This window comes from Capricornis sumatraensis, chromosome 19 (assembly GCF_032405125.1).
Source record: "Capricornis sumatraensis isolate serow.1 chromosome 19, serow.2, whole genome shotgun sequence".
In the NCBI taxonomy this organism is placed as follows: Eukaryota; Metazoa; Chordata; class Mammalia; order Artiodactyla; family Bovidae; genus Capricornis; species Capricornis sumatraensis.
The window spans coordinates 60,416,688-60,428,663 of record NC_091087.1 but is presented as its reverse complement, the minus strand read 5'-3'; positions in this window follow the sequence as shown (position 1 = coordinate 60,428,663).

Below are 11,976 nucleotides of genomic sequence, written 5' to 3'. Positions count from 1 at the left end.
GGCAAAGTAATAGCTCTGCTTTTTAATATGCTGTCTAGGTTGGTCATAACTTTCCTTCCAAAGAGTAAGCAGCTTTTAATTTCATGGCTGCAATCACCATCTGCAGTGATTTTGGAGCCTGCAAAAATAAAGTCTGACACTGTTCCACTGTTTCCCCATCTATTTGCCATGAAGTGATGGGACCAGATGCCATGATCATAGTTTTCAGAATGTTAAGCTTTAAGCCAACTTTTTCACTCTCCACTTTCACTTTCATCAAGAGGCTTTTTACTTCCTCTTCATTCTCTACCAGAAGGGTGATGTCATCTGTATATCTGAGGTTATTGATATTTCTCCCGGCAATCTTGATTCCAGCTTGTGCTTCTTCCACCCCAGCATTTCTCATGATGTACTCTGCATAGAACTTAAATAAGCAGGGTGACAATATACAGCCTTGACCTACTCCTTTTCCTATTTGGAACCAGTCTGTTGTTCCATGTCCAGTTCTAACTGTTGCTTCCTGACCTGCATATAGGTTTCTCCAGAGGCAGGTCAGGTGGTCTGGTATTCCCATCTCTTTCAGAATTTTCCACAGTTTATTGTGATCCACACAGTCAAACGCTTTGGCATAGTCAATAAAGCAGAAATAGATGTTTTTCTGGAACTCTCTTGCTTTTTCCATGATCCAGCAGATGTTGGCAATTTGATCTCTGGTTCCTCTGCCTTTTCTAAAACCAGCTTGAACATCAGGGAGTTCACTGTTCACGTATTGTTGAAGCTTGGCTTGGAGAATTTTGAGCATTACTTTACTAGCATGTGAGATGAGTGCAATTGTGTAGTAGTTTGAGCCTTCTTTGGCATTGCCTTTCTTTGGGATTGGAATGAAAACTGACCTTTTCCAGTCCTGTGGCCACTGCTGAGTTTTCCACATTTGCTGGCATATTGAGTGCAGCACTTTCACAGCATCATCTTTCAGGATTTGAAACAGCTCAACTGGAATTCCATCACCTCCACTAGCTTTGTTTGTACATACTGAATATTGTTATAATAAAATCTGAGATTATGAAAATGGAAATACTTCCACAATTGTGTGTGCTTCTGAACAGAGAATATATACAAAGAAGTAAACAAACTTCAGAGTCACCATTAACAAGAAAGATCCGGACAGCCATTCAGGAATGACAAGTTTGTATGCAGAAAGCCTAATAGGTAATCAACACCCTCTAGGCATATCTATTTCATAGTACAAGGGAAAATCCTTCAGTTCTATATGATCTAACATGGGATTCCCATCCTTTTCCATTCATTATTTTTCAGTATTCAAGGATGTAACGGCACATAATGTACAACCCTTGATCTTGAGTAGTGGACAGTAAGGTGGTGAATTGAGAAAAGATAACACAACTTAGAGTTGCATCGAGCATGTATGTTAAGCCATAGTAGATGTAACTAAACAACTCTGAGAAGCACTAAGAAAGGGTGCCAAGTTTTTACAGAATTCAATTTCTTAGACAGTAAAACAATTCATCAAATCTGTTTCACACAGAAGAAGCTAAGGTAGAATGCTGCTTTTTTCCAAAATCGAATGTTACAATTTCATGTTTAAATACTGCAAATAAATTCAGTTTTTCTGGCTTATATCATACCTTCTCATCATTCAGGGTAATTGGAAATAAATAGAGTTAAGTGTTGATAAAATACTGAGTATTACTTTGTCATTGTTTTTACCACTTCTTAAATTGTTTCCTGGAAGTTTCATATACACTTAAAGTCAATTACTCTTATCATCAGAAAACAAATCTTTTTTGTTTGTTTGTTTGTATCTTTCTAACACCCTGAGAATAAAAATTTCCTAAGGTCACATTTTCCTACTAGTTCCTGCCTTCTCCTTCTCCCCTAAGCATTTCTGTTCTCTGCTTCCACCTTATTTCCTTGATCGTCTGCTCCCCATTTGTGCTGCCATGCACATGTACTCATTTTTTTGATATCCGCAGCCTGATTTTTCTAAGCACTTTGCCTGTCATATCCTCATTCTCTCTGACTTACAATTCCTTGTCACTCCCGTTTTCTCATAGACACATTATCTTTTAAAATAACCTGTCTCTCACAGTTCCTCTCTTCTACATATTCCTTCTCTGTCACTGCATACCTATCCTCACTATTGTCTGCCTCTCAGACAAACTCACAGCTTAATGTCTAAATCAACAAGGCCAGACATGCTTATATTCAGAGTCAGTAGTGCCGAAGCACCATATCTCAACTGTACTGCTCTATCTCCAAATAGTGACTTAGAAACACTCAACTTCCTCCAGCATTAAGAAAGTGTTCAGTGACTCTCAACACTGACCCTCTGCCATTTATGTGTATGCACATATACACAAACCCACACCACACACACAGATACATCCTCCACACACCCACATCACATGCACTTACCCTTTCCAGAGTTGCTAGATTCCATTGTTCTCTCTTGGTTCAACTTCTCTCAGTGACTTCAATTGTTACTGGTATTGGGAGCACAGGAGACACGGAGATGGCCTGACCTATGGTGCATGGTATGTGAAAGGAGGAGAACAATGCCGGGAATCCTATTAGTTTGTGAGTCAAATATCTTTGGGGAGAAAATGAGAAAACATAAAGTCTGTGGACCATGGAATCAAGGGCTAAAGGTAAGTGAAATGGCAACTGTCTATGCATAATGTTTCATATTGCTATTGCTTTTAAAAAGATAAGAAGGTATCAAAACTTTATCTGGAGTTATTCTTAAGAGAGATTACATTTTTATTTTTTTGGCTATTAAAAGTTCAAAGTTCAATCTTTAATTTACAACAACTGAATACATATTTTTACATCTCAAGATGAATTTTAGAATGACACTGTTTTTCATTATTTTCCTTTGAAGAATATGCTATTTTATTATGTTTTCTTATAAATAAAATGTTTGGAAGAAAGACATATTTCACCCAAGTTCTACATGGGCCACAGAATTAGCATAAGAAAAAGTGAGGCACAGATTCAGGGTTATCCTTTCAGTAGACCAGAACAGTAAAAGTGAAATCATGTAAGTCTAAAAGGGGAGACTTATTTCCAAACTGACATATGTTGAAACAAAAATGTACCTTTCTGGTATGAGCAGAAATTTTCTTTTCTAATTTTCAAAAGTTATGAGTAATATACTGTACCAAGATAGATACTACACATCAAACAGAACATGGAAAGTATCTGGTATTGTTCAAAAAAAGCTCAGGACTATAATTAAGCAGATTTTGTATCTTCAGGCCTGAACATGAATCAGGTCTCTTATGTATTTTCTCAAAGTAATTAAAGTTCTGTATCTCACTTTGTATTGATACAAGTGCTAAAATCACATGTCTATGTAGAATTTTTGCTGGCCCATGTGATGAAGTCATTATATGCATTATTTTATTTCATTAAAACAGGCTATCCCTATTTAATTTTTTTCTTTTTTAGTTGAATTGTTTTCTGACTTATGAATACTACATGGTCATTTCTAGGTACAAACACATTTTTCAAACTTTTTTTTTTTTTAGGGTAAGCTACATCACTGTTTCTGCTTTTTTATCCTCTCCAATGAGAAGATCCAAAGTACCTTCCACTTGCACTATTTGGAGGTATTTTTCCATAATTTTTCTCCATTCAGCCTGACTTCACCTTGTAGAACGTGTCTTTCAATTCAGTTCTCACATTGTAGCATTCTGTGAAATCCTGGGTGTTTTATACTTACTGTAGAAACATATATCTAATATCGTGATTCCTTTTCTCTTCAAGAAGCTATTATTGAATCAAAGGTTTATCTTACATTAACTGTCTTAGAATCAGGCACATAAGGCACATACAATTTGCAGCCAGTCACTTTACTTCCTTGGAAATTGGTTTTCTCATTTTCTTCCAACATATAGTCCCATCTCTTGGGAAACATTCTACAAAAAAATGCTGCACTATTTTTCAGGTCTTCCTATCTCCAACCACACCGGGGTCATCCTCACCCTCCTCTGCCTGCTCACTCATCTCTTGGTCACTCTTATTAGAATCCCCTTCATCTACTTTGTGCAGTCTTTTCAGCAGACACTTTTAGAGTTTATGTTACTTTTAAGTCTTATGGAAAAATGGAAAATATATTCTGGAGACATTAAAAGCCTTGGGAGTCTCAGTGAGGAAATACGGAAAAGATTTTTACAATCTGAGGCACTTAATGTGCTACTAGAAAAATATGAGCATAGATTCTAGGAAGCACAGAGTTTGTGTGAAGAAAATATCCCTTGGAATATTCCCTAAAGTTTAGTTCAGACATATGGCTTCTTAAATCCAGACAATCTAACATTAGTCATAGAAATTGCATATAAGCTATAACAGGGCCTCTAGTTCCTCTCTCTCCAGGGCTATGGGCACTGCTGACCTCTCAGTCACTCCCTGCCATTCAAATACTGTTTTGAAATGTTTGGTTATGTGTGAGGCAGAGAGTTGGAACTGAGAATCTGTATGGATCTGGTGCTTTAAGAGGGCCCCATCATGACTATATAGAGTGGTTTTCCCAGGACAGGTATCAGTTTCCACTCCTTATCCAAATGTAATTGTCCTTGTTTGTAAAATAAATGATATCTTTATCCACTTAATATGGAGATAGAAAAGCTGTACTGGTTCAGAGAAGCATCAAGTAATCTTTCCTCTTCCTGGAACTTGGGGAAGGAAATGAAACACTTTCAAGGAAAGAGACCCTATATTTGCAAGTTCAGAGTAATATTTACATTCCTCTAAAACTCTTGGTAATAACACAACCTTACCACCTTCAGAGACACTTAAGGACAAGAGATGCCAGAGACTTACACAGAAGGAAACATATTTTGTTAAAGATGTTAAAGATGAAAACACAATAAAGATAGTTGTCACATAAGGTGTGATATACCCGATGGCCATTAAGTTGACCCCTTCTCAAAAAAGGAAAAGGAAGAAAAAAAAAAATGATTGGAAACTTGAAATAATTGAACAGACTGACACTGTCAATTGCTTCCCTTTCCATTCTTTCCTCCCTTTTCTTGCTAATGAAAGTCTTTCTCTGTCTCTGTCTTTCTCTCTCACACACACATATATACAATGTGACAAGATTTGAACCGGTGGCTTTGTGCATTTTTCACATCACTTAAGGAGTTTACTGATTAGCCAGTACATCTTGTCTCTTCCCATAAGCCAGAACAAAGACATGGTGTGGTGAGTCAGCAATGACCCTGCCAGGAATGGTAACAGGAATAGCATCCTAGTTGATGGCAGAATAAGGGGAAGAGAGTTGTGTCTCTGAAATTCTTAGGACAGAGCTGCCTACACTCCCTGCCTGACCTATTATGTGAGAAATAAATACAGTTCTATGGTATCTGAAAAACTACAGTTTTGAGTCTCTTTTTTTAAAAGTAGCTTAAACTTATCTTAATCAATAAATGATAAAATAAATAAAATGAAAATAAATAAGATAAAAGAAGGAAGAGAAGTCAGAATGAAAAATAAGACACTCCGAGAAAAACAGATAAACAATTTGAAAACAGATCCAAATAAAATTGGAAAAAATTAAAATTTGAGACAAAAACAGAAATGTTACAAAATTACTATGCACATACAAATACATAGTAAAGCTCTGTCTTCTATGTTTATTATATGTATATATATATATATATATGAATGTTTTGTGTATATATATGAATGCCAAGGTCACATGATAAGAGCATATACACGAGGAAAGAGATAATATTCTAAAGGATAATGGGTGACACATTTTTTAGGACTGAAGAATGATAATGGTCAGATTGCAAAACCTGCCTCATCCCATGAAGTCTCACCTTGACACTGTAATAAATCTGCAGAACTCCTCACAGAGGAGTTATTATTTTTTAAATTCTTTGAAACACTGTAGTGCATAAAGTCTTTAGAACTTAGGGTAATCCTAGAAGGCAGAAAAAACTAATATCTTAAACTACAGAAAGACATATCCTACAAGTAAAGATGAATGCCACAGAAGAGAAATTTGGCAATTTATATCAGAAGAAAAAAAGTTTTACTAATCAAAAAAATATTTCTTCAAACATATAAGGTTAAAAAAATCTAATCACAAATCAAATCACAAAGAGACATCAAAGAATATTAATAATTTATAGGAAAAAATCCTCACTGTATCATAAAAAAGGTACTCAGTATCTTTTTAAGAAAATGCATATTTAGATTTCATGGATATCGTTTTTAAGCATATCCCATTGTTACAGCTCAAAAAGTATGATAAAACTGTTTTGTTGAGTTCGTAGGAAAAAGGTCACAAGTACTACTTATGGGAGTATGAGTTATTAAAAATCTAATTTCTTTGCAGTGCATTTAGAAAATCAAGTCAATTTATAACTGTATATTTTTTGATCTGAAAGAAATTCTACTTGAAATTTTTATATATACTCTACTCATTATAGCATTGTTTATAATATCTAAAGATTGAAAACAACATAAATGTTTCCCAATAGGAGCTTATAAAGATCTTAGAGATTAAAATTACAATATATTTTTATGCAATATATATGTCTGTATGACATGATTCCCAAGATAAATTACTATTTAAAATTTTTGAGAACACAGTGTAGACTAGGCTTCTGTATGTGAAAAAGGAGGAGTAACACAGAATATATTTAAAATTAAATTTGTTTGTCATCTTTGTTTGTTAGAACCTTGAAAGCATATGTATGAATATTTCCTACTTATACATAAGTTGTTTATTTTGAACTGGCTTATATAATTCAAGGTGGCTTATTTTTCTCACTGTAGCATTTCATTCATTTTCTAGTTTAAGTGTGTCCAAACACCATGACAATCAGGCTATTATCAGAAAAACAGTGAGCTCATCATTACAAACTTGGCCCTTGGCCCCTGTTTCAGATATTTGTCCTGGTATGCCTCTAGATAGCTTATCATGAGAGAGTTACAGATTCTGTGGTATTTAGAATGACAACTTAATGTTTGCATTGTTCACCCCTGTCAAACTTCAGACAAAACACCCAAATATGATCATTCCTAAATATCAACCATAAGAAGTGCTGACCTAAAACAAATGCACTGCCAGGAATTTCTCCAGCAAAGATGGGCTTATTCAGGATTAGCAAAGCACTGCAGTTCTGGGTCTGTAACCATGATGAGCCACACGCAGGGCCCCCAGCACAAGGGAAGGAAGATGCTTTCATAGGGAGGAAAAGAAAGTTTGGAGGACCATAGTAAGCAAAGAGTGTATGGCTTTTCATTGTCTGAGTCCTTGCCAGGAAAAAGGAGGAATTACTTTTCTCCCTTTTAGGCCCTGCTGTCCTCACGGACATGAGAATTCCTCCCTCTGCTCACCTGACTCTATTTAATTGAGGTTTCCATTTTTTTTTTTTTTAAGAAAGTAAAAATTATCCGTTTAACATAAAATCGTGAAGTCTACACTCCATGACCAAGTGAATGATATTTAAATTGGTAAAATAATGAGAAGACCATTAACCAGAGCAGATTTGCCTCTAAAGAACTGACATTTAAGGTGGAATTCAGAACATACTCCATTTTTGGCTGAATATACCCTTAACACATTTTTCCTCTTGAGGTTTTATGCATTTGATTTAAAAAAAACAACAATGGAAATTTAGCTTCTTCTGCTCTTCCTCCTCCTTTGTTTGCAGTGATAATGATAATGTTAGGTCCTTTCCTTTCGTTATGAGTGACAAATTATTTCTCTTCACAAAGTAGAAAGGTGATTATCTCTCATCTGGAATTTGTTGAGCAATTAAACTGATAGATAGGTAAAATAATGGCAGAGTACAGAAATAAGGCAGAGAGAGCAAATCTGACAGGAACATAGACAGTCTCTGCCTTCCTTGCTTCAACTAAAAACGATGAGAGAGTTTCTCTTTTTAATTACTCCAAGGAAGGTGATTAGGCTTATGCTATATTGCTTGCTTGCCCACAGCTGAATATAGTATATCAAATAAATGAATGATACAAAGTAAAAGAGGACATAGTCGAGACCCTCTTTGTTGGTATGAGAAGAATGTAAAGGCCATATCTTGGCAACATGATTTGATCAAAAGGAATTGTGAAAGTATATCCCTGGTCACCCAAGACAACCTAATGTGCCAGGAAAAAGCACAAAATCAAATGACATCCGGTTTCTAATGAGGGGGCCATGGACCAAAACTGACTTCTGTGGTTTACACAAAATTTCCTACATTCTAAAATGCTTTTCAGCCTCTTTCAATACATACAAAATTCATAGTGAGATTATGAAATAGATGGCCAGTGGTATTTTAATAAGTGCTGCTCTAGAAAAATCTTTTATTTTGTTTAAAATCTTTATTGAATTTGTTACAATATTGCTTCTGTTGCTTTTATATTTTGGTTTTTTTGGCCACTAGGCATGTAGGATCTTAGCTCCCTGACCAGGGATGAAACCCACATCCCCTGTGTTAGAAGGCAAACTACTAACCACTGGACCACCAGGGAAGTCCCTATAAAAATCTTTGAATGAGAAAGCCCAGGACAAAATAAAGATATTTCTCCTAAGGTCTAGGCAGATTAGTGGGATTTAGGGCCAAGAAGCAGAGAAGGCAATGGCACCCCACTCCAGTACTCTTGCCTGGAAAATCACATGGATGGAGGAGCCTGGTAGGCTGCAGTCCATGGGGTTGCTAAGAGTTGGACATGGCTGAGCGACTTCACTTTCACTTTTCACTTTCATGCACTGGCGAAGGAAATGGCAACCCACTCCAGTGTTCTTGCCTGGAGAATTCCAGGGATGGGGGAGCCTTGTGGGCTACCGTCTATGGGGTTGCACAGAGTCGAAAACGACTGAAGCGACTTAGCAGGAGCAGCAGGGCCAAGAAGAAAGAATTACGCAGTTTTAAAACTGCATACTAACTACTTAATATAGCTGACACAATTCTACTTTCTAACCTTAGATATTTATTATTATTATTATTTTAATTAAAGGACTTCTGTGATTATGGGAGGTAATTAGTAAATACCTTTGGCAAGTCACATGCTTTCTAAATATTCCAAACCTCATCATGGTGTAGGTGCTGTACTAGAGCAGTACACTGAATTAAATATTGATTGGACAATAATTTCTTTCTGTTGATATCTGTTTGGAATGGTTGAGGGCCTACTTTCTAGCAAAAGACTTTGATCACAATAAATTTCATACAGTCATAAAATTGCAATCTGTTTATAAATAGCAGATTTTAAAAATCACTCACATAAAAAGAAAAAAATGATCAAATACCGTGGAAGTGGCAGACATGTGGAAGGGAGAACGTTTTTTTGGAAAGATCTTTAAGTACATATTTACTGAATTTGAAATCATCATAATCTGCCTTTATATGCCATAAAAATAAAAGAGACTGGAAAGAAGAAAAGATAATTAAAAGAGATAGAAGTTACATTAAAGTCACTCAAGTAACAATAAATATTTTTTCCACATTTCTGTAGGCATGATCCTTTATTCAGTTCAGTTCAGTTCAGTCGCTCAGTAGTGTCCGACTCTTTGCGATCCTATGAATCGCAGCATGCCAGGCCTCCCTGTCTATTATCAACTCCTGGAGTTCTTTCAAACTCACGTTCCTCGAGTTGGTGACGCCATCCAGCCATCTCATCCTCGGTCGTCCCCTTCTCCTCCTGCCCCCAATCCCTCCCAGCATCAGAGTCTTTTCCAATGAGTCAACTCTTCGCATGAGGTGGCCAAAGTCCTGGAGTTTCAGCTTTAGCATCATTCCTTCCAAAGAAATCCCAGGGCTGATCTCCTTTAGGATGGATTGGTTGTATCTCCTTGCAGTCCAAGGGACTCTCAAGAGTCTTCTCCAACACCACAGTTCAAAAGCATCAATTCTTCAGTCCTCAGCTTTCTTTATAGTCCAACTCTCACATCCATACATGACCACTAGAAAAACCATAGCCTTGACTAGATGGACCTTAGTCGGCAAAGTAATGTCTCTGCTTTTGAATATGCTATCTAGGTTGGTCACAACTTTCCTTCCAAGGAGTAAACATCTTTTAATTTCATGGCTGCAATCACCATCTGCAGTGATTTTGGAGCCGAAAAAAATAAAGTCTGTCACTGTTTCCACTGTTTCCTCATCTATTTGCCATGAAGTGATGGGACCAAATGCCATGATCTTAGTTTTCTGAATGTTGTGCTTTAAGCCAACTTTTTCACTCTCCTCTTTCACTTTCATCAAGAAGCTTTTTAGTTCTTCTTCACTTTCTGCCGTAAGGGTGGTTTCATCTGCATATCTGAGGTTATTGATATTTCTCCCAGCAATCTTGATTCCAGCTTGTGCTTCTTCCAGCCCAGCGTTTCTCATGATGTACTCAGTGTCACCCCACTCCAGTATTCTTGCCTGGGAAATCCCACGGACCGAGGAGCCTGGTGGGCTACAGTCCATGGGGCCGCTAAGAGTCTGACACGACTGAGCGACCTCACTTTCACTTTTCACTTTCATGCATTGGAGAAGGAAATGGCAACTCACTCCAGTGTTCTTGCCTGAAGAATCCCAGGGACAGAGGAGCCTGGTGGGCTTCCGTCTGTGGGGTCGCACAGAGTCTGACGCGACTGACACGACTTAGCAGCAGCAATTCTGCATGTAAGTTAAATAAGCAGGGTGACAGTATACAGCCTTGACGTATTCCTTTCCCTATCTGGAACCAGTCTGTTTTTCCATGTCCAGTTGTAACTGTTGCTTCCTGACCTGTGTATAGGTTTCTCAAGAGGCAGGTCAGGTGGTCTGGTATTCCCATCTCTTCAGAATTTTCCACAGTTTATTGTGATCCACACAAAGGCTTTGGCATAGTCAATAAAGCAGAAATAAATGTTTTATTAAGATCCTTTATTAAGACTTGTCATTTTCAAAAGACTAATCATGCTATCAAGTATATTGATTTTATTTAAACTGACAAAATGAAATTAATAACTGAAGAGTCAAGTAACAGCAAATAAATGTAATTTCCAAATAAGAAAATTCATTTTAACCTGTGTTAATTAAAAGACAGAGGGAACATAATTTTGCTGGAACATCACTAGTCGAAAATATCTGAACTAGAAAAGTACTTGGTTTGTGAACAGATCCACTGGTGCCTTCTGTCTTCTGGACATTCCAATAAAGACAACTGTATAATTGCTATCATGTGCTAACTAAGAGAATTCAAGTACACAGGCAAATAAAATTTTTAGTTGTCTTGAAGTAGTCAAATTATATCCAGAGTGCCTCATGAGTAATGCTGGGTTGGATCAAGCACAAGCTGGAATCCAGATTATTACCTGGAGAAACATCAACAACCTCAGATAAGCAAATGATACTACCCTAATGGCAGAAAGCTAAGAAAGACTAAAGAGCCTCTTGATGAAGGTGAAAGAGGAGAGTGAAAAAGCTGGCTTAAATTCAACACTCAAAAAACTAAGATCTTAGTTGATCTTAGTTGATACCTGGTTCCATCACTTCATGGCAAATACATGGGGAAAAAATGGAAACAGTGATAGACTTTATTTTCCAGGGCTTGAAAATCACTGGGGATGGAAACTGCAGCCATGAAATTAAAATATACTTGCTCCTTGGAAGAAAAGCTATGACAATCCTAGACAGTGTATTAAAGAGTAGAGACATCACTTTACTGACAAAGGTCCATATAGTCAAAGCTATGGTTTTTCCAGTAGTCATGGATAGATGTGAGAGTTGAACCATTAAAGGCTGAGCTCTAAATAATTGATGCTTTTGAATTGTGGTGCCGGAGAACTCTTGAGAGTCCCTTGGACTGCAAGAAGATCAAATCAGTCCAAATCCTAAAGGAAATCAGTACTGAAGATTCATTGGATGGACTGATGCTGAGGCTGAAACTCCAATACTTAGGCCACCTGATGAGAAGAGCCGACCCACTGGAAATGACCCCAAGGATTGAGGGCAGGAGGAGAAGGGCCAACAGAGTTTGAGATGGTTGGAT